The sequence below is a fragment of the Argopecten irradians genome, chromosome 2 (genome assembly GCF_041381155.1).
Source record: "Argopecten irradians isolate NY chromosome 2, Ai_NY, whole genome shotgun sequence".
In the NCBI taxonomy this organism is placed as follows: Eukaryota; Metazoa; Mollusca; class Bivalvia; order Pectinida; family Pectinidae; genus Argopecten; species Argopecten irradians.
Window position 1 is genome coordinate 27,195,465 of NC_091135.1, and position 6,927 is coordinate 27,202,391.

Genomic DNA, 6,927 nt, shown 5'->3' on the forward strand with positions numbered 1-6,927 from the left:
GTACACTTTGAAGAGGGAGAGATATAATAAATATAAACTTTATTTATTTTACATCGATTGAGAAATAAGTTGCAGCTTATATAAATCACTCTCGAAGGCCCGGATGTATAATTTAAGCGCGCGAAAGGTCTTAGTGTGGAAGGAAACCGGAGTGTCCGGAGAAAACCCACGTGATCAGGCAGGTGACCCCTGACTTTTTCACGTCCGTGCAGGTTCGGCTGGCTAGATGAAAGGCGAGCGGCTTAACCACTGATCACCCATCCTCGATACTCCAGGGCTTCCGATCACTTACGGTCTCTACACCCCTGGACTATCTCGTAGTGAAATTGAAGGCAGCTCAGCGGAAAAGATTTGACCAATCACAGGCTAGCAAAGATTTCCTTTGAAGACTACAGAGAGAGCGACGCCTAACATCAGAGGCATAGTCAACCACAGTGTACCGTTATACGGCTCTTTTGATGTACATCAAATGACTAAATTACCTGTTTTATTCTGTTGCCTCCAGTTTTACTATGAGATAGTCCAGGGGTGTAGAGATCGTAAGTGATCGGAAGCCCTGGAGTATCGAGGATGCTGATCACCCAGAGGAGATAGATGTAGAAGGAAGGAGGAGGTAGAAATTACACAAAACACAGAAAAAAAAAACCCAAAAAGATGTACAGAAAACAGGTACAGTAAGATATACAGAAAACAGACACAGTAAGATATACAGAAAACAGACACAGTAAGATACACAGAAAACAGACAAAGTAAGATATACAGAAAACAGACACAGTAAGACAGAAAACAGGACCAGTAAGATATACAGAAAATGAGCACAGTAAGATATACAGAAAACAGGACCAGTAAGATATACAGAAAACAGTTACAGTAAGATATACAGAAAACAGGACCAGTAAGATATACAGAAAACAGTTACAGTAAGATATACAGAAAACAGGACCAGTAAGATATACAGAAAACAGGACCAGTAAGATATACAGAAAACAGGCAAAGTAAGATATACAGAAAACAGGCACAGTAAGATATACAGAAAACAGGCACAGTAAGATATACAGAAAACAGACACAGTAAGATATACAGAAAACAGGCACAGTAAGATATACAGAAAACAGGCACAGTAAGATATACAGAAAACAGGCACAGTAAGATATACAGAAAACAGGCACAGTAAGATATACAGAAAACAGGCACAGTAAGATATACAGAAAACAGGCACAGTAAGATTTACAGAAAACAGGCACAGTAAGATATACAGAAAACAGGCACAGTAAGATATACAGAAAACAGGCACAGTAAGATATACAGAAAACAGGCACAGTAAGATATACAGAAAACAGGCACAGTAAGATATACAGAAAACAGGCACAGTAAGATATACAGAAAACAGGCACAGTAAGATTTGCAGAAAACAGGCACAGTACGATTTACAGAAAACATGCACAGTAAGATATACAGAAAACAGGCACAGTAAGATTATACAGAAAACAGGCACTGTACGATTTACAGAAAACAGGCACAGTAAGATATACAGAAAACAGGCACAGTAAGATTTGCAGAAAACAGGCACAGTAAGATATACAGAAAACGAGCACGGTAAGATATACAGAAAACATGCACTGTACGATTTACAGAAAACAGGCACAGTAAGATATACAGAAAACAGGCACAGTAAGATTTGCAGAAAACAGGCACAGTAAGATATACAGAAAACAGGCACAGTAAGATATACAGAAAACAGGCACTGTACGATTTACAGAAAACAGGCACGTAAGAATAGATATACAGAAAACAGGCACAGTAAGATTTGCAGAAAACAGGCACGTAAGATATCAGAAAAGAGTAAGATATAGAAAAAGCACAGTAAGTACGAAACAGCACAGTAAGATATACAGAAAACAGGCACAGTAAGATATACAGAAAACAGGCACAGTAAGATATACAGAAAACAGGCACAGTAAGATATACAGAAAACAGGCACAGTAAGATATACAGAAAACAGGCACAGTAAGATATACAGAAAACAGGCACAGTAAGATATACAGAAAACAGGCACAGTAAGATATACAGAAAACAGGCACAGTAAGATATACAGAAAACAGGCACAGTAAGATATACAGAAAACAGACACAGTAAGATATACAGAAAACACGCACAGTAAGATGTGTCACGGCTTCTGACTGGAGAATTAGCTGTTGAACGTAGTCGCGACACGCAGTACAAAGTATCTTTTTAATCTTTAAACATTGAAAACCAATACCAGAATTCTTCGTTAATTTCTTTATTAGTGGTGTCTTGTCCGAAACTGAGCAAGAATTCTGCGAACTTTCCTAACCAATCAAATATTGCTTTACAGACTACGTATCTAAATTATCCAATAAAAAATACTTTTACATGGTGGTCAGTAGCAACTGTTTATTTTGCACACTGACAATAAGCCACATGTCAATTACTGGTTCGCACAAGTCATAAACTTCCCTGTATTGCCTAAAGCTATCATGATGTAATAAATTGGTCCTGAGACCCTTTAATTGCAGTATACATTGTACATGTATATACAAAAACAGTTCTTTCAGAAATATCGCGGCCGCGCATACCAGTGCAGCTTATGAAATACCCTAGATACTTATGTGTAATTATAACAGCGCGAGACACTGTTATGTTTGTTTAACGCTGTCTTATTGAATAGCTAATTAATAGAAGTTTACCTACAAACAGGTGCACTTTATAATCTTATTTCTAAATAACGCGACTCTGAAGTTAATCCAATTTCTTCACAGACTTTTTTCACTTTGAACAATATGCAAAGTGTCACAGTGTAAAAAACACACCGTAACTTTTATTTTAAGTAAATTGAAATAAAATGAATATAAAGTTAAAATAAACTTGTACATAGGGTTTATTTACAATTTTGTATATTTTTCAGGGTGAAAAATCTGTTAAGAAATTAAGCGTATGTAATGAACACTTTTATTGGCTTTTTGCTGTGTGTGTGTGTGTCAGGAGGGGGAGGGGGGTCGCATATACGCAAGGCATGATATACTCCTGTAGCATTATTCATGATTCATGAATGTTCGAATAGTTTTTCTTGGGAAGACAATTATCAATTAATTCGAATTTCTACAAATATTCCACCCTCGTTCCCAGGTGTTCGTCGCACTATCGCTTACTAACCCCTGGGACCATAGACCGCATTTGCCGTTGTGTCATGAATAATTCATTACCCAAATTCTGGTCATTTGATTGGCTCAACCTAAAATGAGGCGGATGCAATCAAATTAGTGTCTCAAAACATATTTTATGTACAATTTGGTACACTTTGTTTATATATTTCAAGGACGTAGATGATATATATAAAATATGCATGTTCTTGAAATTTTGTAATAAATTGAATACTACTTGCAATTTCTACATTACTTTAAGTGTGTGATTACTTTCATTTTTTCTTAATTTTGTTCAGTAATATATATTGTTTAAGTTGGTTTATTAAATTGAACCCTGTAAATTAGCTCCAATAAGTCGTCTGCTACAGCACTGTCCTATCTCTATGCACTGATGCAAGTGAAGGCTGACTTACTTGTGTCATGTTTGAGTGCATATCCAGACCGATATCGTATAGTTTTTCATTTGATACGCAGACTTTTGACTAGGACGACCTCTATACGTGTGCGTGGTATTCCTCATATATTTATAGAGTCGAACGTTCGTGTACTCATAGTGACAGTGCATGGCCGGTACGGATTACTGATATATCTTGCTTATTTGGTTTAATCACATAATTTTCCACAGTTGAAATTGTTTATTATCATGTATTGACGTTTATTATTTGAAATATCAATTAATTAAATTACCGAGAATTAAAAGAAATAATTGAACACAACATGTGCTTTTCGCATAGCCAACACTTAGTAAAGATGATCATGTGACCATGATGTTTCATTTAATCGTTTGTACGAGTTACGCAATGCATAATGGATAAGTAATTATACGTAATTTTTGTTCATTTCCTTATGGTGATCGACTCGACCTGAACAAGGATGCCGGTAACTTGAACATGCTTGTTTATTAGAACCACAGCTAGTAAGCGATAGTGCTGTCACGCGGTTTATGACAGGTTCCTATTCGGACATTTGTGATATTATTTATTTGTTTCAATCTACTCGAACAACCTTAATATTCTAAGTTTAGAAGCAAATTACAAAGCTTCATTTTGAATATAATAGCCGTTTCTTTATTATGATATATTGCTTTAATGTTTCCATTAGCTAATCCTTCTTAGTACTTCTCAATGCCGGTAACGCTTGCGTCAGTTAATTTGCGACTATTGTATATCACGTTTAGACTAAGTGCTGTTTACATGTTTGTTCCTGTAAGTTTTGTATATTATCATATTGTATTACTTGTATATTCACTTTAGGCCTAGGTTTGGAAGTGTAGAGTTGGATATTTCTCCGCTCCGCACCCGACTGTAATAAATCAGTATTTCCTTTTTCACAGAGCTATTTCCCCAAACACTAGCTGTAGCACTGTGAAAGTGCGACAAACACCTAGCTAGATGGGACAGAGGATGCAAATGTATATCTATATATACATGATATTCTAGATTCGGTACCTCTAATACATTTTCCGGTTCGACAACCAAATGTGACAAGTTCATGTTCCTCAGACTGTCTAGTTTTCACACATGAAGTCTCATTGTTAAATTTGATGTGCTTTGATTAAAATTCTTTCGAAAACTATAATACTATTCAAAGAGGGACTATCCTATAGATTTTCGTTAACAGCTTTGTTTCACATATATGACATACAGTCTGAAAACTTACTTTCCATGTTTCTCAGTTGTAAGCAATGCCAGTGGTTCTTTTTTCTCAGCTATGTGTTGCTATCCTTTCCTTGGTATATTTTTCTTTTGCCTTCCAACAAACCATGACAACACTGCCCAGTGATAGTGGTTACCCTGCGTCCTCAATATATTTCCAATCCAACGGAAATGCATCATTTTGATCATTGTACATCTTCTCTACTCCATTCAAGATTTTGCATTGCTTTATGAGCTTGTGTTTATATCATCAGTGTAGTTTTGTAGAGATTTTGTGCAATAGAACGTGTCTTCCATTACCTCGTCTTGTTCATTTTCTATTTTTTTAAACCATACATACATGTTGTAAATACTGTTTCTTATTAGTGACTGAGATTACAATCTTGGACCGGTTGTTCAAAGCATGATTAGCTTAATCACATGATTAGTGAAATTTTCATTTCTCATTTACTGCAACACTTGTGATTTTATCTTCACTAAACTGAGCAAGTATGTAAAGAACAGACTTCTTCTTAAGATTTTTTTTATAAATATTTGTAAAATTCGTATAACCAGATATTATTTTATCTTTATTTGAAAATTGTCGCTTAACTGTGATTAGCCTAATCACCCTGTGAACATCTGGGCTCTGAACTCGATAACCCTGGTGATTTTGGTAAATTTCCATATATACGCCGAATTATGTTGCTGCATTTGTGCCTCATAGTATACATTTAAAGTACTTCGAGACTCCTTGATATTTAGGATAGTAGAAGTTTGTTGTTTTAATTCAATTACTTTCTATTTCTGCAAAGAGCGTAATCCTACAACTGGAGCTATTGCGAAGGAAAATGTTGTTATCTTTCATGCATACAAGAATTTGTACTCGTCATTTGTCTACCCAGATAGTGTTTTCTGGAAAAGCAGACGTAGAACAAGGTAGTTATATATATATAGTCATCTGTCAAATTAATTGTTGATTTTGTGCTGAAGAGTTAAATTATTCAAGTATTCTTTTACTCTATTAGAGAGAGTACATATAACTATCTTAAAATACAACAAAACACATAGTGGTTGAATGGGTGGGATGGTCAATCTAGTAACAGCTTTCAGAATCTAGAAAGTAAATATTGGAAGTGTGATAAAGTGTTTGAATTATTAATATTATAGGAACATCGTTTTGTTTTGATCACAAGTTGCTTTTGGCTAATTCTACTTTAAAATGATGACATCACCAGCTAGATAATTGATCTGGTCATCCTAACAGGATTTTCCCTTCCTTAGTCCAGAGAACAGCTCCAATAAAGACACAAAGTCTTTATAACATGTTATGGAAGTATTTTAAACAGGTACACAACTATCAGTTCTTTCTGTCAAACATATAGGACATGCAGGATTATAAGACTCTTTCAGTATGTACGTATGGAGGATAGGGATATTCCACTACGGGGTAATGCCACATTTTATGGGTCATAAAGTGTGGCATTTACCACATTTTATGACCCCGACGGTGGAATCGAGGCTGTGATTACTTTTAACCGTTTAACACCGAGGGTTTTACCACATTTTATGACCCTAATGGTGGAATATCCCCTATCCTTCATGTATTACACAATGAAAAAGACTTTTCCTCTCTTTACCAAATTCACGTTAAAATACCTAGGCCATATACAAATTTTGATGCAATGCTCTGACATCTATATTAACAAAGATGACGTCGCACGTAAGGAATACACCACAAATATGCATCTTATTTTTTGCATATGATTCGTGAAAGAGATGGAACATTTCAGAAATGTAAAAATGCAACGTGAGGTCATTTTCGGCATTTTTAAGCTTACATATTTACTGGACAAGCCATGCATGCGAGATTTTGAGTACAAACAGTTACATGTAACATGAGTAAGTATATGTCTTCCTAAAATGTATGTATATGTTTTGGTTCAACATTCAAATTCTGAATGTTGAATGTCGTATGTCCAGCTGCACAACATTTAAAAGTTCGCTCTTCGGCTAGTTATAACTATTGAATATTGAATGGTTCGCTCGTCGGCTAGTTATAACTATTGAATATTGAATGGCATGTATGTTGAGCTGTAAAACATTCAAAAGTTCGCTCGTTTACCAGC